The following is a 27,079-nucleotide window of genomic DNA, read 5'->3' as shown; positions in this document are numbered from 1 at the left end:
TGCGTCTGCAAACATAAGAAATTAGCACATAACTTGATGTGCGTACCAATTCATGAAGGAATAATGAACAAAACAACGACATGAGAAAGAGAACCAATTAGGCATCCAGAATATGGTAACAAAAAAGGAAAAATTCAACTCGATCCTGAGTTACACAATCGAGATAATCAAAATCAAGGAGCAAGAAGAACGCCAACATCACCTAAGTCAATAACAAAACTAATCTCTGTTACTACTCTAGACAACTGCTAATAGACAAAGGCAACAATGATATAAATTTACCACATCAGAACAATTTTTAGATACTCCAAAAATGACCAGTTAAGATAATTCGCAGTGTCTGGAATCACAGAAGAGGATAGTTTTAGTAGTCTAAAGACATCAGTTCAGAGGGTATATTGGCTTCTTTCTAAGGAGAAACATGCATGGCACTCCACGTTGCTTTGTTCAATCCGAAAGTAGCTGAGCTATCTTCGCAGATCGTTTTAGCAACTGTTCATCTTAGGGACTGTTATTTAAATTAGGGGAATTAGCAGAAGCGGATACCAAATTGGTAAAACAAACTACTATTAATAGGTAAGACCTTTATGGACAAATAATGTCAAAAAGGGAATCCAGTAAAGTACTAAATAAACTACTCCACCGGATTTATAGGCACGGACTGAGCCAAGCAAAAACCATCTTCTTAAATCTGATAGTCCAGTCGTCAGAGATTTGATCTCTAAAAACGAGACGAACAAGCTAAATTTTGTTGAGAATGTCAATTTTGGTACCCTAAACAAGACGCAAAAAATGTTGCCACTACTACCCCCGACCTCCCGCTAAAACCTCCACTCGTAAGGGAGAAAACGGAAAACATCAATTTACCAAGAATCTGTACGCCGTAGAAAACATTTTTGAAACAAGAAATGTAGCCGAGATAATTTTGAATAAAATTGCACTTTTCTGTAGAATGAACAGTTCTCTCAGAAACAACGCTTGAAGTGACCGGCGATTTAAAATGTCAGTTACACGTGGGAAATCAATTTTTTAAATAAAAATTGTATCAACTCGACGGTAAAAATTCGATACTTTTAATTAGAGTGTTTTATCGGCCAAAATCGAAATGTTTTGTAAATGTGATGATTTCAGCTTTTGTATGCAATTTTTGAATTTTGTCGCAAATGCAGTTAGATTCTATATAGTTGTTAAATAAATAAACGTTGCGCAATATTTGCCATTTTTACGATTCTCATGAGAACCATAAAATGTATCAGTTCCATTGACCCGTCGCTGTGGAAATTCCATTATTAGAGACTAATCGTCAAAAATTGAAACATGAAATTTCGATTTTGAGTTTTGCCGACAAAGATGACGCATTTAACATATGCCTAAAACACTGAATTTAAACTTTCATATTACAAACGATCTTACGTCAAGGGAAATGCTTCCACGAAGACGGCATTAGCTGGAATTTATAGCTAATGTGTAGTTTCGAAAAACGTACTTTCAAAATCGAAAAGAAGCAGTTGTAAACGTTTTAGATCGTTTGTAATGTGAAAGTTTAAATTCAGCGTTTTAGGCTTGTTTCAATTGCCTCATATTTGTTGCCAATACTCAAAATCGAAATTTTCATGCTATAGATTTTGAAGATTAGGCTCGAACAATAGAAATTCCATAGTGACCGGTCAATGGAAGTGATAAATTTTATTGATCTGATTGATTAACATTTAAATATTTAACAGCTTTATAGAAACTGACATCATTTGCGCCAAAATGCCAAATTGCGTATGACAGCTGCACACTTCACCTTTAAAACACATTTTACTTTTTGTCGATAGAATTTTTACCGTCAAGTTGAAACAAATTTTAATCAAAAAATTGATTTTGCGCGCGTAATGTCATTCAAAATCGCCGGTCGCTTCAAATGATGTTTCACACAAAACCGTTCATTCTACAGAAAAAGTGCAAATAAACATTGTTGTTCAATTCAGTTCAATTGTTCAGTTCATTTCTTACTTAAAACATTTTCCGGTTCCCCCCTTACAAGGCGATATTTTAGGGGAAAGCCTTAGGGGGTAGGAGTGGCAAACTTTTTTTGTATCTTTTCTGAGATCCCTTGATATTCTCAGCAAATCTTGTTCGTATGATTTTTAGAGATTCGGTGACATCTTCGTCTCTACCGATTGGACTATGAGTGCCTTCTCGAAATGGGCAAAAAAAAAATTGGTAACAGGTCTTCTCACTGGACAATGCACTCTAAGGTATAACCGGAATATGGAGTTATGGAAGACCTGTGGACAGTGCCCACAGAACAAAATATAAAACAAAGGAATTAAAAGAAAAATAAATTTGAAATATGTCTTAATCAAGTATATAGAAAAGAAATAATAATTAGAAAAATAAAAAGAGATGATCATGCCAGAAGAGCAGAAAGGAGATGGATAAATAAAATACTAGATTAAAAAAGATAAACGGGATCATCACCACCATCATTATCATCATCTCTTATTTTGATGTCTGTCCATCGTGTAGGTGGTCTACCTCTGTTTCTTCTGTCTACTCGTGGTCCCCATACTGTATGTTTTTGGGTCTAACGCCGTCGTTCATTCTGGCCACATGATCCGCCCAGTTCCATTTCAGTCATGCTATGCCCTCTATGACATCTGTGACGCCTGTCATTCTTCCTATTTCTTCGTTTCTAACCCTGTCTCTGAGAGTCAAAGTAGCGAGCGTTCCATTCTTCTTTGGGCTGCTCTCAGTTTGGTTGCTGTAGCCTGGACTAAGGCGCCGTAAGTCATGACTGGAAACACACATTGGTCGAACGTCTTCTTTTTCAAATAATTTGGCATGTTGTTCTTGAACATGCTGTCTGATAGAGCTCCATATGCGGCCCATGCTAAAGCGATTCTTCTTTGCAGTTCAGCAGTTTGGTTGCCTCTAGCAATTTGTATTTCATGACATAAGTACTTATATTTATGGACTAATTCTATTTCGTTGCAGTCGACTTTTGGATTTTCGCTTGGTCTATATTGTGTCTATCCAAAATTTATGTTCAAACGAACTTCATTACAGGCGGCATCTAACTCAGTAAACATAAGTTATCTTTTATCAGGTGGGAGAGCACTTCGCCGTCGACATTTATTCATTTGGCCCCACTCCAATTTTTTAAAAGCATATTCCAGAACTGCCATAAGGGGTTTGAGAGATAACTCCTTGTCTGATTTCTCTTTTAATTTTTATAGTTTGTATCTTTGTGTAGTGTTACGTTTATGGTTGCATTACCTATTGTACATCTTCGCGATCAGTTTGGAGTACCGATAATCTATGGAACTGTCGTCCAACGCACTATTAATTACGCACAACGCATTACGCTGTTAATTTCTATCGTACCGAATGCTTTGCGAAAGTCTACGAAAGCCAAGACCAATGATCGGTTGTATTCGATAGATTTTCTATAATCCCTTTTATGCAGTAGAGGTAGTCGTTTGTGCAAAAGTTTTTTCTAAAACATGCCTGTTGCCTAGGTTGGTAAAAATCTAATTTCGTTTCCAGTCTATTTGTTATTATTCTTGTGAATAACTTGTAGAGGTGGTTTAACAGGCTTATGGGTCGGTAATTCTCGAGGACTGTTGGATCGTTTTTTTTTGTGTAATAAGTAAGTGCCATCTTGTAGGTATTTCACTTTGGTACAGACATAAGTTGAACAATTTCTTTATATTCTCTAAAAATCTCTCTCCTCCAATCTTTGCGGCTTTTATAACAATATTAACTTCTCCCGGAGCTTTATTTCTTTTTATTTCATTTTCATTTTCTTCAGTGCATTCCTTACTTCGACTGTTGATATATCATGCATCAATTCCGATCCTTGGTTGACTAATCTTTTTCCTGAATTTTCTAACTTTTCTGTTAGTTACTCATCATGGTTTTGTTGACCTTTGTATAATTCTGTATAGAAATCTTCTACTACCCTTAGTATTTTATCTCTATACAGAGATGGTGATGATATTGCCATCTTTATCTTTTGATTTTATTATTTCTTTTTTGCCATTTGTCAATTTTTTCCTTAGAACTTTGAGACTTGTTATTTTCAATCGTTTGTTGGATTTGAATAACAGTGTAAATTAACAGACAATGATTAAAATTACATAAATTACTAAAAAACCAGAAGAAATAAACAAAAATCGTCAAGGAAAACGCCATTATCTGCCATAATCCAATAAATGAAACGGATCAACGATTGTATCTAACAGCGCTAAGTGAAAATTCTACGGATTTAACATAATTCATGCCTTGTATTTTGTTCCATTTGTATACTTTAGGATAAAATTAATGTTGATGCGATATGAAAAGCGAAAATATGATGTGAGCTAAAAATAATTCTCAGATGTTATCTAAACTAAAAATATGTCTATATAATTAGAATTACAAAATAAATATTGTAACATGTTTATAGACTTTTTGTCAGAATTTAATTAATCGGAAGAAAGCTCGTATACTGTTTGAAATTGACAGAAATAAGAAAACTATTGGATAAGAAAATTACAGTACACAAAGAAGACAACTAAGTAAGTAAAACTTTATGATTTGTTAAAAATAATAAAGAATAAAAATATTGCTAAATTCTTAAATCGTAGAAAATAATAGTGAAAATACCACATTAATTAAATCGTTTTTTTATGCTCTTAATTGACAAGTGAAAGAAACTTTTAGGCACTTACTGTAAGCATTACTCTAATTGAAGCCACTACTGTGTTAAAATGTACGGAGGTATTCGGAGTTCTCAGATAAAAGTCATATCTAATTATAGGACAAGAATCAGGTAACAGAAGAGATTAGTAGGTTAGGTACGCAGCACCACACTTCCAATATAACATAATTACCAGTCTTAGTCATTGACAATTCCACCTAAAATAAATTCACGATGTCATTGTTAGTAATGTTATGTTATTGACTCAACATTAAATATAATTAATTTACCGTTTCCTAAATAGTCTTACCTAATGTTTATATTATTTTTTGGTCAAAGTCTAAGGCGAAAAATAACCAATACGTTAGCCTTAAAGTATCCCAAAATAACGAGTTAGATAAAAAATTGGCTATAAAAGTTTTATATACTTACTCTTATAAATTGAAAAATAAAAAATATGCATTAGTTTTAACACATTGTATGAAAATATTATAATATTTTGTTTCACATATTTCACAACTTTTCAATATATTATTCATTATTTTATTATGTTTTTAATATTAGCGCATAACTGAGGAAACATCAAACGTATATTTAAAAATATGTCATAATTTCTCAAATCACAAGCATTGAAGAATAAAACTAAATACAGGGTGTCCAGAAACTTTCCTGACAAACGAAAACCGGAGATTCCTCAGATAATTTTAAGGCGATTTAACACGTAAAGTGCCGCAATGGAAATCATATTACACTGTCCATATTGGACCGCTAAGTTTTTTAATTTATTTTAAACATATGAATAACTTATTTTATTTATAAACTAATAAATATATTTAAACAAAAAAATATTTTTTTTGTATGACAGCATTTGTCACACATGGCGATAACACATGTTTTTTTCAGAACGGCCGTCGGGGATGTGCGTGTCCGATACATGAAGCACGCGCGTTTGACGCGTTTTCGTGTATAGACTAGTAGTATCGTGGAAACTGTAGTCCGGCGAGGTTGTAAAATAAGTACGTGATAGTTTATGAATATTTTCGAGTTAGTTTGTGAATTCATTAGTTTTTATTTTTTGAATTTGGTAGTTTCGAGTTTAGTTTGTGAATTATGGATGAATACGAACGTGAACATGAAAGATTGCAGAAATTGTGGGACGAAGTTCTTTCTGAAGATGAACACAATTTTTCGCCGGATGTAAGCGACTACGAGCACTCATATAGCGAAAGTTCTGATTCTGATGATCCCGTGACGCCAAAAAAAGAACAAGATTGCCTAGTTTTGATAAAAAATGTCAGCGGGTAACAAAAGTTATAAAATTTGACCAACAAGTTAACGTTTCTCCAAAATCAGAGATACAAAGTAATAATCAAGACCCCCAACCATCAACGTCTAGTTGCATAAATACGGCATCCACTAATATAGACCACATAATTGAGTCAGTAATAGCACATATGGACTATATTGATGATGAATCTGAACCCTCGCCAATAATAAATTTTGAATGAGGCCAGGTAACAGGAAATTTTTTGAAAAATATTCCTGTTACTATAAATGATTCTTTTTTTTTATTTTTTAAATTTTTTTACAAAATGATGATAACAGATGAAATTATTCAATTATTTGTTCGGGAAACCAATATCTATGCACATCAACAAAAAGCTAAAAATACCACTAAACACTCCCGAGTTCAAACTTGGAAAAACACCACAGAAAATGAAATGGAAGCATTTCTAGGATGCCTTATGTGGATGAGATTAGTTCAGCTTCCTTCCCTTTCTGCCTACTGGTCAAAAAAAAGTTTGTATCAAAATTCACTAAAACATGTTTTGTCTAGAAACCGCTTTCAAGTTTTATTAAAAATGTGGCATTTTATGAACAACGAACAAGCTAATATGGACGACAGGTTACATAAAATCGGTCACTTACTATCAAAGTTACAGGAAACTTTTCAAGCTTCCATAGTACCTGGTGAATATATTGTTATAGATGAGACACTTGTTCCTTTCAAAGGAAAGCTAAAGTTTAAGCAATATATCTCGAATAAACGATTTAAATTTGGAATTGAACTTTTTAAACTGTGTTTGGAGGGGGGTTATTTATATGACCTACAGGTGTACTGTGGAAGAGAAAAAAAAGTTTCAGAAGAGCATTCTGTTCCATCTCAGGTCGTTCTGAACTTAACCAGAGACTTGCTAAACAGCGGAAGAACCATTGTAGTAGACAATTATTACACATCAGTAGAATTGGCAAATAAATTGCTAGAGAATAATACCAATATAATTGGAACTCTTCGTAGCAACAGAAAATTAAACCCAAAAACTGTTTTGCGAGCCAAATTAAAACGTGGAGAAGTTATTGCAGAAGAAAGCAATACTAGTCTTACAAGTCTATCAAGTTTTATTTTGTTACTGTAAAATTGTTTTTAGACTAGATGAAATCATATAATTCATCTCTACTTAGAGGAGTTAAATGGTATAGGAAGTTGGTAATCGAGCTTGTTATTAGAGCTGCTATTGTGAATTCCTATTTATTACATCAAAAGTAACCAATAACAAAATGACCATCACAGAATTTCGTGATGAAGTCATAAATGGTAAAATGTGTATTTAAAAAAAATGATATTATTATAAGTATATATGTACGTTATAGGACTTACAAAACTTGATACCTGTCCGACTGTCGACGATTCGAGCCAAACAGATCAACACGAGCTTATAGAAACGGAAACAAGGCGATCCTGTTCCGTGTGCTGGAACTCGCAATAAAATCGGGAAGAACAGTTGCCAAAAACAAAACCCCGAAAACAAAACTGTATTGCAATAAGTGTTCGAAATCTTATTGTTTACCTTTTTATTTTAAAAAATATGCATCTACCTCAAAATAAAGATTTCTGAAATGCTAAAATATTTAATTTTTTAATTGTAGAAAATCCTTCTCCAAACCTAGCGTAAAATTCTCTGACACCCAAACCAATTAATGGTCCATATTGTCCAATACATTCTCTCACCGCTTACATATATCTTAAACGAATCTGTCTAACAAACGCAGTGAGACGCGGCTAGAAGTGTGAATTGACCTGTCGGACAGCATGTGTTTGTCCTTCATGGCACTTTACGTGTTAACCTAATTCACCTAGTCCGAAAATGCTTCCTAAGGGAGCTAGAGCTCTTTAAAGATGGCGCCTTGTAAGTAGTTTTGTTTTAATACCCCCAGAACGCTTCTATTTAGAAAAATGAAAACTGGTATGATTATTTATCCTCCAGAGTTGAATCGATTCCATTAATTGCGAATTCCTAGTACCGTTCATAGACGCCCGTTTTGGGTAGGTCAATGAGTATTTTAACGCATAACTTTTTTGTCCATAACTTTTAAGCATTCGTGATACTAGATTATTAGATTTTCAAGTATTCTAGTACTAAAGAGTACTCTTATTTTGAGTCGGTAGAATGTACCGTTTTCGAGAAAAATCGATTTGAAAATTTTTCGTTTTTTCGTCATAAAAGTTAAATCAATATTTTTTGCACAAGTAGGCTTTGAACTGTCAACAGAACCATAACCTAAGTTTTTCATTGTCAAATTCTTGTCAGTTCGTTTCTCTTTTAGTTTTTACTTTGTGGCATTCATATGCAATAATTTAAATTCAACAAAAATGGTTTTTACTAATGAGTAAAGCTCGGATTATAGGCAAAATGCCTTTTTTGCCTATTATAATTGTTTTTTGCACTTTTTGCCTTTTTTCGTAAATTCCGCCTATTTGTGCCTTTTTTTTAAATTTCATGTTACTACCCATGATATTATTCTATTACTAAACCATTCTATAATAAAATTTTGGGTCAATAATAAAATATCAATGGTTTGTTTATATAACAGATTTCTAGGAAAATGTACCTGATCTAGACTTGAGGGTTAACTATTTGGAAATCCCTAAGCTTTATTAGTTTATTATCAGTTGTACAGTCGGTTGCTGTATCAGAGTTTAGTCACAAATTGCTATATCCTAGTTTAGTTTTGTTGCGTATACTGAAAAGCAAAGAAGAAGTTTTAAAACGTTTTAGACATTTGTGTGAAAAGATGACATCTAAATTAAGGCTATGGATCGCACCTTATTCGGAACTTTCTCTAGAACAAGATGGAGCATTTTGTAAACCATGCGGCAAATCGGTAAGTTTTATTTTTTCTCTTTTTTTCTCGTCCCACAACATAACTAAATTCTAAAGCGGTTTTAGAATTCTAAGCTGGAAGCTGGAATAAGTTTCAGAAAAACTTAAACAATATCAGTATAAGAGACGGAGAAAGTGCATCTGTTAACGTCACAGTAGCCCCTTTTCTTCCCCCAAGTCACATAAAAACACAACATCGAGAACACAGTCGAAAAGTGGTTGTCGAAGAAGATAAAAACACTCGTAGTGTCTTACCTATCGTGAAAGACTTGAAGTTTTAAGGAAAGACTTGAAAACGTTCCATCATTAATCGAATTAATATGTCTGATGGACAATTACGTCAACCATAAAATGATTATATGATTTTCTAAATAAATTTTCAAAATTTGGAAGCGTTTATTTTAATGGGCTCAATTAGTTCCATATCAAATTCGATAGTTTTGACAGCGATTTTAAGAGGAAGATAAGTTTGGCATGAAAGGGGAGGTTTTTGTATCGATTTTATAGATTTTATATCGAACAACTTAATTATTATTGACTTCGTTTTTTGAGGATTAAAGCTTTACCACTTTATACTGATGATAGTGCAGCTCAAGAATTTTGCATAAGTACCTAATGAAAATATTCAAATTTTTTATTGTTGTTATAATTTTAAAGCAAATGAAAGAAATTAGCTTCAGAATGCTAAAACAATTATATTTTCCTGTTTACCAAATTTAAAATAGGATCAAATTTCCTGCTGAAATTTCTTGTTTTTAAGTAGATTTATAACACAAACAACTGTAAAAATATTTTGGTATTGTACCTTGAAAAACAAATAAAAATATGTTGATTGCTAAATATATACAGTTTGTTTAACAAGGTTTCAGAATATTTATGTTAGCAAATTCTATTTGAAGTCTTGGGAAATATGAACTTGATGGTAATTAATTGTTTCAATAGGGGGAAACGATAATGATAATAAGAAGTAGTAAACATTCATATATTAGAAAACAAGTAATTAAATTTAATTTAACAAGGGTGAGAATATCCTTCGTTTTTATTTTCTTATAACAGGGTATACTTCTGTTTATTATATTAGTTTTTTAATGAGCGCGAGTTTATGATATTGCCTTTTTAAGAAAATAAAGCATTTTGACCCTAATTAGGGACCAAAAGCCCTTAATTTTAACGCTGACGTTCATATTTCATACGACCTCTTGAGCAGACTCACAGATGGTCTTAACATCCAATCTAAGGTATAGGACTTACGTTTTTAGAAAAAATTAACAGACTTAATAAGCGAATTAACGAAATTTAAACATTAATGGTTAGACTTTCTGATAATGCAAAAACTAATCGACAAAACTGATAGCGTAGCATGGCACTTAACTAAACGCAATTTGGTCAGTACTTCACTCTTCCTTTGAATTATGTTAAGGTTCATATCTCGCAATTTTTCATGATTCAACTGTTCGTTCTGGGTTTCCCAACTGTTTTCATAAACTTTTCGAATCAATAAGGACCAAAATAAATATGGCAAGGTTCAAGATGGAAATTGAGCAAGGATATTACCTCATATTAATTTGTTTCCTAACTGCCGGGGCGGTAGTAGCTAAACTACAATTGTGTCTTCATTAAATGCAGCTGAAAAATCAAAACGACGAAGTAAAGTTCTTAAATGTGCTGTGTGGAACAAATGTAGTAGTTTGGAAGAACTATTAGATCCTTTTAAAAACTATTCCAGATAAGTGCCTTATTAAAAACTCCAGGATGTTATCGTTGTCTTCTTCCAGTGATTTCTCCTATAAACGATCGACGACCATTTTGACACATTATTCTCTTCTGTCTTCCTCAGAAAGTCTTTGGAGCCCAAGCCTAACTCTCTATCGCTTAGAAGGCTTCGCTTTTATAAGAAGGTTGCTCTAAATATTTCAATCCTATCTCTGATTTTTAATTTAGGATTCAGATACTTATCGATAAAACTGTCCACGTATTTCAACTTTGGTTATGTTTATTCCATATAAATTTATGTACCTACTATCTACTGGTTGATTTGGATTCCAGTTTATTATTAATTCCTTTGTTTAGCGGTGCTAATTCTTAATCCCAATATATATTCGGATATCTTGTGAAAACTGTTTGCAACTATAACTGTGTCATCAGCATATCTTAAATTAGTGATGGATTCGACCGTTACTTGATGGAAATTCATTTTATGTAACCGTAAAACACTGAAAACTTTGTTTTCAAAACTTACACAAAATTTATTATAAAGTCTTATCACTACAGCTATTTCGGCAGAGGGCCCTTCTCCAGTGATCTACCATACGCATATGAACGCATACCAAAAATAGATCACTTGAGAAAGGCACTCTGCCAAAACAGCTGTACTGATAAGATTTAATAATAAATTTTGTGGAAGTTTTGATAACATCAACGCTGGTAACAATTTTCAATGCCATATATAACACTGCCATATATAACATTGACGAGAAATATATAAGAGTTATCCAGAACCTCTATTGGAATCAAAAAGCACGAGTGAGACTGAACAAATCAAATAACACAGAAGAATTTGAAATTTTAAGAGGGGTGCGACTGGGGTGTATTTTGTCTCCTGTGCTCTTCAATCTCCTTGTGAAGAACATTTTTGCAGAGGTACTGGAAGGTTTAAGTGTGGAATAAAGGTAAACGGGTTCCCGATAAATAACATTCGTTACGCCGACGACACCGCGATAATAACAGACAACTAACATGATATGCAGTTGATGTTAAATAAAATAAACACCGTAGGAAAAATATATGGCTTGAAGATAAATGCTGGAAAAACTAAATGCATGGCAATAAGAAAAAACGCCCTTTTAAGAATACAACTGCAAGTAGATAATGCTCCAATCGATCAAGTGAAAACATTTAAATACTTGGGAATGATGATGAGTGACCAATGGGATCCTCAACAAGAAATAAAATGCCGTACCGAAAACGCAAGACAAGCTTTTATCAAATTTAAACCGCTACTATGTAACCGTAATCTTTCCTTCAATCGCCGCTACAGGATGGTTAAATGCTATGTATGGTCCATATTGTTATACGGTATGGAAATATGGACGTTAAGAGTACTTTCCATTAATAAGTTGGAGGCCTTCGAAATGTGGACGTTGCGAAGAATGTCCCGCATACCATGGACAGATAAGGTGAGAAACGAGGAAGTCTTAAGAAAGGCAAATACTAAGAGAGAACTACTCAATTTGATCAAGGTACGAAAAATTGAATACCACGGCCATATTCTGAGAAAGATTGAAGGCAAGAGAGGAGTAGGCCGCAAACAAATGCCGTGGCTACGAAACATAAAGAACTGGACAGGCATAAATAACACTGGAGACCTTTTGCATGCCGCAAAAGACAGACATCTGGCCTTAAGATAATTCACCAACGCACTATAGGTGCACGGCACTATAAGAAGGAGAAGGAAGCTTTGAAAACAAAGTTTTTAGTGTTTTATTGTTACATATCTCAAATTATTCATCAAGGTTTCATTTACTTTATGCCATCTTCTGAACGTTCTAAAACATAATCTTAGATGTACATGCTAAAAAGTATAGGGCGCAGCGCACAGCCATGTCTAATCTAAACGTTTTATTGATACAGCTTTTGTGTTTGGATTTTTTCAGACTTTATTATGGTAACTGATGTTAGGAGAGATACTGCATCATTCTTAGATCTTGAGAATCTAAACCTTTTCTTTTTAGAATATCCAACATCATACTATAGTTGACTGTGTCAAATGTTTTGGCATAATCTATGAAACGTATAATCTATCTTCTCACTGGTTTCGACAATTTTACAGTAAGATCGAAAGCAAGATCCATGGAATGTTTCCTGCCCGATTACAAAAAAGATTGGACATCTTATTGCCCATCCTAACAAAGTTCTTTAGATCTAGCATATACTAGGTTATATAGCAAAGACTTGGACAACTGTAAGAGTGTTGAACATACACAAAATAGGACGACAATACAACGCCCTATCTAAATCCTACAGGCCGATCAGTCTTTCATAATTTCTGTTAAAGGCAATAGAAACAATTATTGATAGATACATTCTTCCAATGGCAACCAGTATGCCTATCAAGAAGGAAAATCAACAGAAACAGCATTGGACGAAGGAGTTCAGACAATCAGTCACTCAGTCTAGTAATTATGGTAAGAGTTAATAATATGGTAATGTTCTATCTAAAGATCCGAATTGAAATAGCAAGATCCAAATTCATCAAAATGAGAAAGCTCTTAAGCAACCGCCACCTAAGCGTTAACCTCCGATGGCGCGCCACGAAATGCTACGTACTCTCTACGCTACTTTACGGAGTTGAAGGGTGGACGTTAACAGCAGCAACTATAAAGAAGTTAGCGGCTCTAGAAATGTGGCTGTATCGACGCATACTGAGAATACCTTGGACAGACAGAGTGACCAACACAGAGGTATTAAGACGAATGGGTAAAGAGATGGAATTGTTAACAACTGTTAAAAGGAGGAAAGCGTCATACCTGGGCCATGTGTTCCGTAATGATAAGTACAGTCTGCTACAGCTTATCGTGGAAGGCAAGATTGAAGGTAGAAGAGGTTTGGGTAGAAAGAAGAAATCCTGGCTGAGAAATTTGAGAGAATGGTTTCAAATACCAGAAGCCGCGAACATAATACATGCGGCACAAAACAGAGAAACTTATCGTTTGATGGTCGCCAACCTTCGGTAGAAGACGGCACATAAAGAAGAATGTTCTATCCAACACACTCCAAAAAACATTAAATATCCTTACTAGATGGTGCAACAGATTTGATAAGAATAACCAACAAAGCAAAGCATTCCTTTTGGACATATCGAAGGAAATCTGGGAAATTATGGAGTGCGAAACCCAAACACATGTACTGGCTATACCTATGGTGGTCTAAATACCAACAAAAGATCACCAAAGTGAAGCTGAATAAGCTTCAATGACAAGCATACTTAATCATAACAGAATACGGCATCAAATCTGGCGAGATAATAAAAAATCATCCAGAATTATAAATGGTTACAAGATGCAACTCAACCTTACTATAATTTCGAGAAGCCGTTTAATGGGGAAGAAAAAAAAAGGGAAAAAAAGTGCCGACGTACTTGTCAGGGGAGGGGCAAAAGAAACATTCATAGGCCCAGAAACTTTCATTACCATAGCAAGAAGCAAAGCCAAAAACGACATCGGACTGGGTAGAACTTATTAAACGTAACCACTAGTACGAACAAATGGGTCTCAAACATTCAAAGGCTTTTATACATGAATCTTCGAAAAAGAGATCCAAAGATCTACTAGCTGTGAATAGGAAATATGTGCGAATTATCGTAGATCATCTAAGAGGACACTGTTGCCTCAAGAGGCACATGACTAAAATCGGAGTGACAGAAAGTGCGAATGAAACATTTCACCAGGCTGAAGACGAGACAGCCACGTACAGACACGTTCTGTACAACTGCTCTGAGTTGGATAGGATACGGCTCAATACATTTGAGCATTATTACCTTAAGCCCTACGATTTCGTAGAAGTATCACTTCTTCTTCTTCGTATTTTTGGATTTAAGACCTGTTGTTTCCGGTCTGATTTAGCAGTATTTGCGATGTTGCGACTGCCTTGTGAACTTTTACCTTCTGGTTTTCCATCTCTTACTATTCAGGCAAGTCTCTCTCTTCCTATTCTGTTAATGTGTTGGTTCTATTCTCGTCTTCGTTGGCGTCCCAATCTGACAATATACTGTACTTTACACATGTCTCTGATTTGGGTGTAGACGTATCACTAAAGGCCGTAATAGGCTGTGTTAAAAATCTGGGCTGACAGGACAACTTTAACCTAAGGATTAATAGCATAATAGACCTCTTAGGTCGAGCGAGAGGGTAGTTAAGCACCCACTCATATGGAACCTAACATACCATCGATAGCGCGAACAAGGCTAGCTTCCACTCGTTCTCAACAACGTGTCTGAATTTGTCTAAGTTATGCTCGCATTTTTTGCGTACTCGATTATGCACAACGTTCAAAAACAAACTTAATAGCTGACCCATTCAGTTGATTGGTCAAATTGATCGAAACTCATCACATCTTTTTAAACCTGTAAAACTGGGGACAAATGTAGATTCGCTCCAGTCTTGATTGGCTACTATTAATCCACTATTATACGTGGTGATAAATAGTAGGGCTTCAGTTTGTAGTCCAGCTGCTAGCCATTTTTTAATATCTTCAGAGTTTTCTCTACTTCTGAAATCATTATATTTAGCACCGTTTCTGTTTGATGTTGACTACTGACGGGAGGATTTTTGACGTTAACAATAAAAAACATAGTTTGTCCATACTGTATTCAAGACTGTCTGATTGTTTTGGTTTACTAGTTTAGTGTATTTTGAATATTTACAATTTCCTGTGATTTCTTATAATCTCTTTTGTGGATATTAAACATACTTTGCAGTTTCCGTTTTTAAAGTTTCATTTCATAAATACAATTTTAAATTATGTCGCGATATTTTTTTCTTATTTATCATTTTACTAGGATGCACCTTTTTAAATTTTTTATAGAATACTTACAATAATAAAAAAATATTTTTCTACGAAATTCAAGGAAAAATTTATCGATATTTTTATATAAAAATTGATACGACTGATTTTCGGAAGAACGGATGTGACTATTGGCGTCGGACATAAATATAAAGATAGACCAGATACTTCCTTCTATGTAGCGGTGGAATTTCTCGGACGAAAAGAATCAGCCACTTTACTCAAACTCTCAAATCACGATGTATTTATAGCGAAATTTGTTAAAATTGAGAAATAGTGATCTGATGAGATTGACCAGAGAAGCCCACACCTGCCTGATGTAAATTTCATCTAAAAATAGATTAATGAATTCGGCTTTGGCATCAGAACTGTTTGTCATCTTAAATTAAACGCTTCCTGGTTTTTTGCATCTATTGGAATGCTAATAATAAATTTCCAAATGGAATGTTGATAAATATACTCAATGAAATATTTGTTGTTGTTGTTTGCTGCTATTTTCGAAAAAAAAATTATTTAAGTCTGAATATAAGTTGAGTTATTTTGTCTTCGCGTCGCGTCGGTCGCCTCGGAAGAATCTTAGATTTATTATGAGCTTTATGTTTTTTTCGACTGATTTACGATGTACGATTCATTTCATATAGCCATATAGCCGATATATAGTCGAAGAGCTCTAGTTGGAGACCGATAACGGATACAAGGGAAAGAATATATCCACGAGTGGGTAGAATAAGGCTAAAAAAATAGATAAATAGTAGAAAATAGCCAGGCACAAATAATTACACAGATTTAGACAACAATAGTGAAATTACAGAAGTCGATGAAATAATAATGAATGCATTACAAATCACACTGAATTACACGATAAGAAAAATAGACGAGCTGAAGGGATAGATAATCGAAGTCCATCTATCCATCCTATGGCTCTACAGTCCAATTCGAGCCTTGGATTCCCTAATCACACCTCTCCACCCATTACAGTCTGTAGCCGTTCTCCTCCACGATGGACTGCAAAGGAAATTTCTGGCGTCCTCATCTCCATCATCCTCCCATCGCTTACTTGGTCTTTCAATAGGTGTCTTCCCCTGCATTTTTTCAACAGTTAAATATATATACATACACTGTCACTTAATTCTTAACTTTTGAATAAGTGCTGACAGCGATACGAAATCCCAGACTTGACGAAAAAATCCTACAAAACCCATTGAGAGTTCTAAAGGAAATATTTGAAAAAAAAAAAATGGTCGCTTAAGCAGTAATTACATAATCAGCCCTATTCTGTAACTACAAATCGAATAGAAATGAGTCAAATCGAATAGAGGTCAGCAAGTCGGATCGGAATTGTAGGAATCGGTATTCTGTAACTCATCTCGACCTCTACTATCGGAGTGTTGTGTAGAAATTGATTTCGACTAGACAAGCTCTGTCGAGATCAAGTTTAGACATCGAAATTGGTCTTGACGTTTGTTTTGACATTTATTTGTTGACTTTTTTAGTCTGACATTTTTTAGTCTGTGGTGTTATTTATTTAGATAAAGTTTACTAAATAATTTAACTGCTCAGCAGATGTCTTTTTCTTTGGTGTTCCGCTTGCCATTTTGTATTCTTGTAACGAACTTTTTAAATTTAACCAAAACAAATCAAAACTACTTGACGACAAGCTTGAAATATAATCTTCTTTTTTGATGAATTTTTCGCGCGCACTAGCCTTTCCAGTAACATAACATCACAGAACACTTATTTCTCTTTTTAGTGCGGGGTTGCCACCAACTTCTGAGCGCGTCAAGTAGAAGTTGGCGTTTTCGATTTACACCGATTACGATGTGAGTTACAGAATGCCAATCCAAACACAAAAACGACGCGATAGATATCCAACATTCCGATTTCAGGTAATTACGATTCGACTTGGTCATTTCTATTCGATTTGTTAAAAGTTACAGAATAGATCTGAATATATTCATAATTAAGCGACTCATAGAAATATAAAACATAGATAATTTCCCCTTTAAATTAGCTAGAAATTATAGCTTTTGCCTGAGACAAGATCTGGAAAATAATGAATATCAATGGTTACCCTTCACATTTTACGAAGCCAGAGTATAGTGCTAAGTATCAACAGTAGCAGAAACGACTGAAACTTGGGAGTGAAACAAGGCTACACAATTTCCAGTTTTGGGACAACGTCTGGAAACTGGAATTGACTTTGGCCCATTTTGAAAACAATCAAGTCGATTTGTTGTCGTGGCTCCCTATATTTCTCGATCTTTTACTCAAGGTCTGGGACTTTATGGGAAAAATAATATTCAGTTTAACTTATCCTCCATAGATTCTAGCGGCAATTTGTCAGGAGGTATAAGTAGCCTGGGATGATATACTTCAATGCCCAGACGTATTTCTGCGTGCAGAAGACATCGTGGAGGTCTGTCTATTGTCTTAAAACGGACATTTGACACAAAGAGCATGGGCATAGTCAATGAGCATATGTCTCTTGAGATATTTCCTTTTATTGATGAAGGGTTGATTCCCTGCATAATACAGACTATTTCTCTTTTATATTTCTATTTTATATTTCTTACTGCTGTGATGATCTATTTCAACTCTGCTACTCTGCTCTGATAAATTCACTTAAACGAATTAAAATGAAGAATATAACTATATTATGGATGGAACAGTAATTTGGACGAATCAGTGTGAACGGTCAATGAATAAAAAGAGTTAAAACATACACCTACCTTGGCGTGTATTGAGATCATGTAAGATCTACATTTCAAGAAATAACTAATCTATTCAAATGTCATGATTTATCAATACCCATAAAAATCAGGTTACTACGATGTTATATCTTATCTTTCCTGTACTGTTGTACGAAGTTAAGTCGTGTACTCTCACAGGACGCTACCTGCAAGAAAATTAAGGCTTTCGAAGTGTGGCTTTATCGCCGAGTCCAGAAGTTATCATATACCAATCACTTTACTAATCAGGACGTTTAACTAAGAATTCAATAAGAAAAAGAGCTGTTAACCAAATAAAAACAACCAAAATCGAATACCTCGCTCACATCACGAAGAATAGCGAAAGGTATCGATTGCTGCCACTAATTTTACAGGGCAAAGTAGGGGGGAAACGAGGCCCACGAAGGCAAAGGATTTAATGGCTGCAGAATATACGTACGTGGTTTAACACAAGAACCACAAATATTTTCAGATCAGTAAAGTATATATTGCCATGATGTTCGCCAACATCCGAAACGGAGAGAAACTACAACAAGAAGAAGAATACGGTCTTATCTATCTTCCAATTCATCTTTTATCTCATAATTTATACTTTCCTAATTATTGTTTCCACTATCGGATAAAGTTTGAAAATATTCTTCCTATCTTGCCTTTTTCCCAATTCTTAAATTTTGGAATACTTAAAGAAACACATTTTGAGTGACTTTGTTGTTTCATTCTAATTTCACTTAAAATGTTTTCTAGGATTCTTGTTTAGCTTCTTTGACTATGTTTTCTTCACTTTCCTGTTTTGTTGTTTCTATAAAGTTCATTCGTTTAGCAAATTCCCATGTGTCAACATAAGCACTTGTTGATATTCGCCGTCTTATTCGTCAAGAGGCTATTAAATATAATTTATTGCCTTAAGCCAGACAGATTCTCATGTTACAGATCCACACTTACCAGCATGTTTAAATTCAAATTGTATCGTGTTGATTTTTAAGTTAATAATATTGTGTTATATTTATGTTATAGTTATTGTTAAGTTATTTACTGGTCGTGTTATTTTTTAGAGTTTAGTTTAATTGTGATTTAATGATTAAATTTCAAGAAATTCTTACACTAATAGTTTCAAAAGTAAATATTTTTAAAAATCATATGATACACATCAGTACGACCCTGTTTGGCTTTTACGTGGTTCTATTGACAATTGGGAATTTGTAAAATGAATACGGTATAGTTCCTAATTTTGATGTGTTCTATAGACCAAAAGCCAACAGAGATATATAACCTAAGACATAGAACAGATACAGATAAAAAGTGTTTGGAAACAAAAAAAATCAGGAGGCACGTAATAGTATGCTGTGTTAGTATATCTCCTTCGAAAAATTTGTCTTAAAGAAATGAAAATATATGGAAAGTTAAAAGATAAATTAAATCAACGTTGATCTCGGCACTCCAGGATCAGTATAAATAAGAATGACAGATTTTTTAAAATATAGCTGAGAATTGCTCACAAATGCAGAAATATATGTAAATACTTTATTTGTCACTTCGACTTTCGTTCCGGGAATTATCCAAAAAGAGTTATTTCATTTAATTTTAATTTTTAAAACAAAATCTTGTCTTAGAAGGTAACCATGATAATAGTATATTACAACTGTTTATAATAATATCCTCTTATAATATTATGAAACAAGAAGATAAAAATAAACTAAATGTCTGGAGTATTGTGTAATATAAATAATGACTAAAAATTGAAAAACAACAAATTAATATTCAAATATTCAAATCATATTCCGCCCAATAAGCACGATGTCTAGGTTTTAATCACACCGAGTACACAATGGTTCGGCTGGAAGTAAATTTATTTCCTTTTGTGAAATGTATTTTATCTATTTTTGATAATGAGTAAAATCTGAAATTACTATTTATATCATACTAATATTTAGAATAAAATCGAGGTTCACAAATAGATTTCCGTAATCGACCACTAGTCCTAATATTTATATACATAGTTCATTGTTATGAAGAAATGTTTGTTTATCTAATTATTACAGGATGGATGGCACAGCAACAAGAAAAAATCTTACCGAACCTAAACAGTTTCACCAACATTTTATAACAAAGATCCACATCAAAACATAACTTGAAGTACAGAAATATCTTATAAAAGTGATGAAAGTTTAAGGCTTGAAAATAAATCATACTTCTCATATTCTTGTATCTTTTCAGATATTGTATTGGGCTACTCATCCCTTCTTCATAATTTTTCCAATTTTTTTTCTGTCAAATTCATGAATTTTGATTTTTATTCGCTTTATACCTTGTTATCATTTGCACATCCAAGTTAACAACAAAGCATTCCTCTTATTATACCCAATCAGAGTGCTGTGTGTTCTAAATTAATAATTTAAATAAATAACATACGTTTAAAAATACATCACATTTATTTTTCAACAAACAATTACATCAATAATTCTCTTTTCTTCCTGTTGTTAATATTACTCTTCCCCTCAAGAAAGCCGATGATCACTAGTTTCTAGCTGACCATCTTCTTCTTAGGGTGCCTGTCCGTTCCGAACGTTGGCGATCATTCTGGCTATGATGACTTCGTTGGTTGCTATACGAAATAGCTGTGTTGAGGTCGTTCTATACCATGCTCCCAGGTTAGCAAGACTGGATATTTTTCTTCGTCCTGGGGCACTTTTTCCTTCAATTTTACCTTGCAAAATGCATTGAAGTAGCTCATATCTACCGTGATTGCTCATTATATGTCCCAAGTACTGCAGCTTACAGCCCTTCACGATATTGACCAAATCCGCGGTTGTATTCATCCTCCGCAGTACTCCTTCATTGGTGACTTTGTCTGCCCATGGTATCTTCAGGATCCTTCTGTATAACCATAGCTCAAAAGCCTGAAGTTTTGATAGAGTTTTCGCCTTTAACGTCCACGTTTCTACTCCGTACACAAGCACTGAGTACACGTGACATTTAAGGAGCCTTATTTTTGTTTCTAGGGTTAGGTCATGGCTCTTGAACACAGAACTCATAGTCAAGAATGCACTTTTTACCTTTCCGATGCGACAATTTAATCTCTTGGGTATTGTCCCACGACTCATTGATCATAGTTCCCAAGTAGTTGTATTGTGAGACACGTTCAATTCTCATTTGGTTCACATACAGATTTGCTCCAGTTATGTTTTCCTTGCTGATGATCATTAGCTTGGTTTTGCTGGTGTTTATATCCAGTTCATATGATTTGCAGCCCTTCTATGGTATTGGAAAACACTATTGTATCATCTGCAAAGAGCCTCTTCAAAAATGTGCTCCGAGTACAGATTGAATATCAGTGGTGAAATTATGCACCCCTGTCTCACTCTCCTTAAGATTTTGACCTGATCTGTATATTCTCCATCTATCGGGATCACCGCCGATTGATTCCAATACAGGTTAGCTATTATTTTTAAGTATTTTCCGTCAATCCCTGTCCTCTTTAGCACTTCCATAATTTGTTCATGCCTGACTCTATCGAAAGCATTCTTGTAGTCAATCAAGTATGCAAAAACATTAGCTGACATCTCTACATTTCTGAAACAAAACCTGTACGCTAAATAAAGCTTCCCTCATACCAACGGCGTTCACAAATCCAAACTGATTGGGCGCAATTTGTTCCTCGCATTTCCGGTAAATTCTTTTGTGGATGACTTTTAAAAACAGTTTCAGCAGATGGCTCATTAGGCTTATGGTCCTATAATCTTCACAAACTTTTGCTCTTGGTTTTTTGGGCAATGGTACGTTTTTTCATTAAATATTTCAGGTATTATTACCTGACCATAATGGAGCTTTAAATATGTTTTCTCAGACATTTAATAAGATTCCTTGTAGCAGAATGTAAATAAAATAATTAATTATTTATTTTATTAAAATGATTCACTATTATAACTGCACGAATATATACTATTGGCATAATTGTTATATATTTTGTACCATACAGCTCCCTAATGCTGGTTATTATAATTTCAGCATTTAATTTGAAGTATATCGTAGACCTGAAGATGCATAGAAAATTGTAGTATGCGAAACAGGTCTCGATGCAGGATAAATTATTGATTGTTTGTAAGTCTTATTCTTATTTCTTTTTACCTAAATTTTTTAATATCGTTTGTCATTCATTTCACTTTTAATAATTTATTTTTTATTATGGGTTTTGGTTAATTTTTTTTCTTGTTTTTATGTTTTCATTATATCCATTTTGTTCTCCCTGCCATATTTCTTAAGTGCTTCACCAATACTGTATTTCCGGTATTATTTCTTCTTGTGTGCGTATGTTATTATTGACATTGTAATAAATTGGGGAAGTTGGGAAACAAGCAATGCGTCAACCAGTGAGTTCAATGTAGGCCCTATTAGTTGTGCCGATCAGTCTTTAAGTCGGTAAAAGATTTCAAATTTCATTCTCCTATACGCTTTGTAGACGCATGTTATTTTAATATTATTCGTCTTTTGATGAATAAATAATCTATTTGTATTTTGTTACAGCCTTGTACCACTTACCGAATTTATATTAATATTCATTAAACTTTTCTGCAACTAATAAAAGATCAAAAATATTTTGATTAAGATTCCAACGACATAAATATCAACACTAACATTCTTATTTTAGATTACTTTTGTATTTGATCCAATGTTCCATTATTTTTGTTTTGTCTTTTGACAAATTCAATTTAATTCCAGTAACAAGAAGGTTTTGTATCGACTGTATAAAATAAGCACAATGTTTATTCACCGGCTTAGCTACTTAAGTTTGTACTTGACGGCTGGAAGAAAGCCAATTAGGTTAAATTTGATTAATTCGAGTGTAAAAATTTTGGAAGTTTTGAAGGATACGGGATTATATTCTTAGGGTTCATCGAATCGTTTTGTCCGGCTTGAAGGTTGATCAATAAGCGAGACGTTGATATTTGTTCGGAACTTTTACACAAATACGTTATTTTTATTCGAATCTTATACGCTGGGTGACGAAACGTCCTGTTTCAGGGTTTTATATAAATTTAGTAGAAGGAATAATTTTTATATATTGATATTAAAACATTTTCAAGTATATTTTCATTTCAATGGTACAAAAAAAGGAGTCAGTATAAATTGGGAGCCAAACTGGAATTTATGCCAATAAGACACCTAATCCACATTATATTTTTTACTAACTACGAGTACATAATTTATTAACAATATAATGCAAACGTAGGAGAAGGTAGATTTGAAAACATCAACGAAGAAGATGGATTGAGTCTACAAAATAAAAGCGGCTACAGATGGCTTCAATTCTGTTGATAAAATATAAATATTAATACAGGGTTCACTTGAGCAGCCCATATACTATAAATGAAATCAACAAAAAAATAAATAATGTGTCAGAAATTCAATAGATTCATCAGTGCAGACAAAAAGATATTCCAGTGCAGACGTCCCGTGCTACTAGTCTACTTTGCTTGTCACTCAATTTAAAAATATGATCAACATAATCAAAACAAACAAGAAAGAAAAAAGATCAGACAATAAAACAATAATAAATGAAGTACTTTTGCAGAAATCCCGAAATTGAAACATGAGAAGAGCCAGGGAATAACAAAAAGCTATGGACTTACAGGGTATCCGTCGTTAAGATAGGCAAATTGCCCTCACTCCCAGAATTCAATTTGTTTCTTTATTTTACGTTCTATATACTTAAAAAATAAGAGATTCAGGGCGATTTTAGCTAACCACTCCACTTCGCCTTCTCCGAGAAACGTCATTTTTTGGTTTCTATTATTTTTTTTCTCGTTAGGTTAAAATCAATTTGAAAATTTCAAAAAATTCACACGCATAGTTTGCAAATATATTTTTGCAACAGATAAGTTTTTATATGTATATTTATCTAAGGCTTCAAAATGGATTATTTTAGAACGTTCTTTGAACTGCGCGGCTTAGTGTTTAAAGGTGATAAAACATACTTTGAAACGTGCTATTTAATCGCGTATATAGGCAGGTATATAATATGTAGGTAGAAAACTCCACCAAAAAAACCCAAAAGCACTTGAAAACCGTTTTAGCATATTTCAAGAAATCTCTAGCCTCCCTGAATATGCAAAAAACTGATTTTTCGCATAAACGATGGTTGCATTTGCTTCTTTGAGGCCTGAAAATCTTCTTTTTCATATATTTTTGAATGTGAATTGGAGACGCATTGATTAAGATTGTACTGATTTAAAAAAATATGATTAAACCCCAAACACCCTCAAAAAAACCTTAAAAAACCTTGAAGAAAACCTGGTTTGGGAGTTTAAAGGTGTTTCGCCCAATTTTAATGCCCTAAAGGACTCAGTTACTTTAAATTATATATAACCTATAAAAACTTGATTTGATCTATTTTAATGTCTATAAAATGGAGAAAATCCCCCAAAAAACCTTTAAAAATAGTTTTTCGTGTTTTTGAAGGTGACGCAGGTTACGGAAAAAATTTGAAAAATCAGAAATATATTCTTTGATCAAATACCAGCAGCCATCTTCAAAAAAATATACACGATTTTTTGGAAGAAATGCATTTTAGGATATGTACACTAAATCTACGGGTCTATAAAAAATAGACAATATTTTTGTAGAAGTCTCAACTATGCGTGTGAATTTTTTGAAACTTTTGAATCGATTGTAACTCACCAAAAAAAAAACGAAAAAATGACGTTTTTGAGGGTATGCAAGGGAGGAGGGGGAGTGGCGTATATGTGTGGATGGTGTATATATTAAGAATAATGATACCCACAAGAAAAAGCACTTACAAAGTGGTGTATACAAACTTAAATGTGGTGACTGCCCAAAAACTTACATCGGTCAAACAGGTAGAACCTTCAACAAACGTATAGCAGAACACAAAGAGTGTTCACAAAACTACATCATAGCCATTGTTTTAATGACCAATTTCAAATTGGTCAAATCATATTCAAAATAAAGGCCTTAAGCTATCTTTATTAGAATCTACGGAAATTAAAAAATTAAACAATAAAGATATAATTATGAATGACCAACTTGAGACAAACCAGCTGTTCTCATCGAAAGTATTCAGTTAAAGACTATAAAGTATAGAAGTATGGAAAAAACAAAGGTTTTCAGTGTTTTATTGTAAGATAAAAAAATTTAAATGAGTTGAAAAGAAAAAAAAATTCCTAGGATGTTAGATACATCAACAGATAGAATAAGAAATCTAGAGCAGGCACTACCTTAAAAGTGCAACAATGTCTCATCCCTCAAATTCTTGATCTGATTCTTCAAAAGCCCATGATAAAACTTTATATTATATATAGTGTCCTCCTGTAAGATATTGAAACTTACACGTTGGTAATTAGCTCGGTACGACGCATGGAGAGCTTTAAGTGAGTGATGAAGATTTAACGCACATGAATGAAATCGTGAACTCATAGACATTATCAAAACACGCAAAACATCTTACCCCCCTCATATAGTTAGACACGACAGGTATAACTTCCTGCAGCTGATAATGGAGGGGAAGGTAGGAATGACAGACGTGGTCCAAGCAGACGACAAACCAAATATTAGCTGTAAGAAAAAATCCCATGTAATTGAAAGATAAATTATATAAACAAGTAGAAAAGATATGTTAAGGTTAAGTATAGATCCACCTTCAATAGGATGGGGGCCTTCCTCAACAGGCACAACCTCTCTCTTGATATAAAATTAAGAATGCTGCGATACTACGTCTTCTCTGTCCTTTTTTATGGTGTTGAATCGTGGATCTTGAACGCAGATATGTGCAGAAAACTGGAAGCACTTGAGATGTGGCTATATCGGAGAATGCTTAAGATCCCGTGGATTGACCGAGTCACAAATGAGGAGGTTCTCAGAAGAATAAATAAGAACCGAGAGGTACTGACCACCATCAAGTCTCGAAAGTTACAGTTCTTCGGACATATTATGCGAAATGAATCCAGATATGCTCTCCTTCAAGCAGTCCTGCAAGGAAAAATATTTGGAAAACGAGGTCCAGGAAGAAGAAGAACATCTTGGTTAAAGAACCTCAGAATCTGGTTCAATACAACATATGTGCAGCTTTTCCGCGCTGCTGCAGATACGATAAAGATTGCCATGATGATCGCCAACATTCGTAACGGATAGGCACATCAAGAAGAAGAAGAAGTATAGCATTATATGTTGATCAGTTACAAGTAAAAAGAAAGAAAAACAGTCAATGAATTTTGCAGAAATGAAAAATATTAGCTTTATTAGTCTAGTTTAAAGAGGAATAAAATGGAAAACAAATATCTTTGGAGAAAATCTACTGTCCAAATAAAGCTTTTTGCAGTAAAAGGCGTATTGGAGATTGCTGCAAATTTGAAGCATATTTTATAGACTATTTATTATAATAGGAATATTGCTGGTGATTTGGCAGCTAAAAAATTCGATGTAAAACCTAGATTTAGGAAGATCTTCTTCTTCTTAAAGTGCCTAACCGTTCCGGATGTTGGCGATCATCACGGCTATCTTTACTTTATTTATTGCAGCGTGGAACAGTTCAGTGGTAGTCGTGTTATACCACTTTCGTAAATTTTGAAGCCAGGAAATGCGTCTTCTTCCCGGTCCTCTCTTACCATTTACTTTCCCTTGGAGAATCAGCTGGAGAAGGCCGTAACGTTCTTGATTTTTCATTACATGTCCTAGATATTCCAACTTTTTAGTTTTGACGGTCATGAGAATTTCACATTCTTTCCCCATTCTACGCAGGACCTCCACATTAGTAACTCTGTCAACCCAGGATATACGTAAGATGCGCCTATAACAAAACATTTCGAAAGCTTCGAGCCGATTCATAGATGCAACAGTCAGTGTCCATGCTTCCATTCCGTAGAGCAGAAGATATTCCATATTATTATATTCCAGTCATACCAGAATATAAACAGGTTAAATAATATTATTATATTATTTTTTAG

At 33.9% G+C, this 27,079-nt stretch overlaps 1 protein-coding gene across 10 annotated transcripts in view; it reads right to left on the bottom strand.

The window, feature by feature from the left end:
* Window positions 1-27,079, bottom strand: part of mtd (TLD domain-containing protein mustard) — a 916,705-nt gene that overhangs the window by 50,044 nt on the left and 839,582 nt on the right. The window lies entirely within an intron of this gene.

This window comes from Diabrotica undecimpunctata, chromosome 8 (genome assembly GCF_040954645.1).
Source record: "Diabrotica undecimpunctata isolate CICGRU chromosome 8, icDiaUnde3, whole genome shotgun sequence".
In the NCBI taxonomy this organism is placed as follows: Eukaryota; Metazoa; Arthropoda; class Insecta; order Coleoptera; family Chrysomelidae; genus Diabrotica; species Diabrotica undecimpunctata.
The sequence above is the reverse complement of the archived record's forward strand: the minus strand, read 5'-3'. Positions and strand labels throughout refer to the sequence as shown.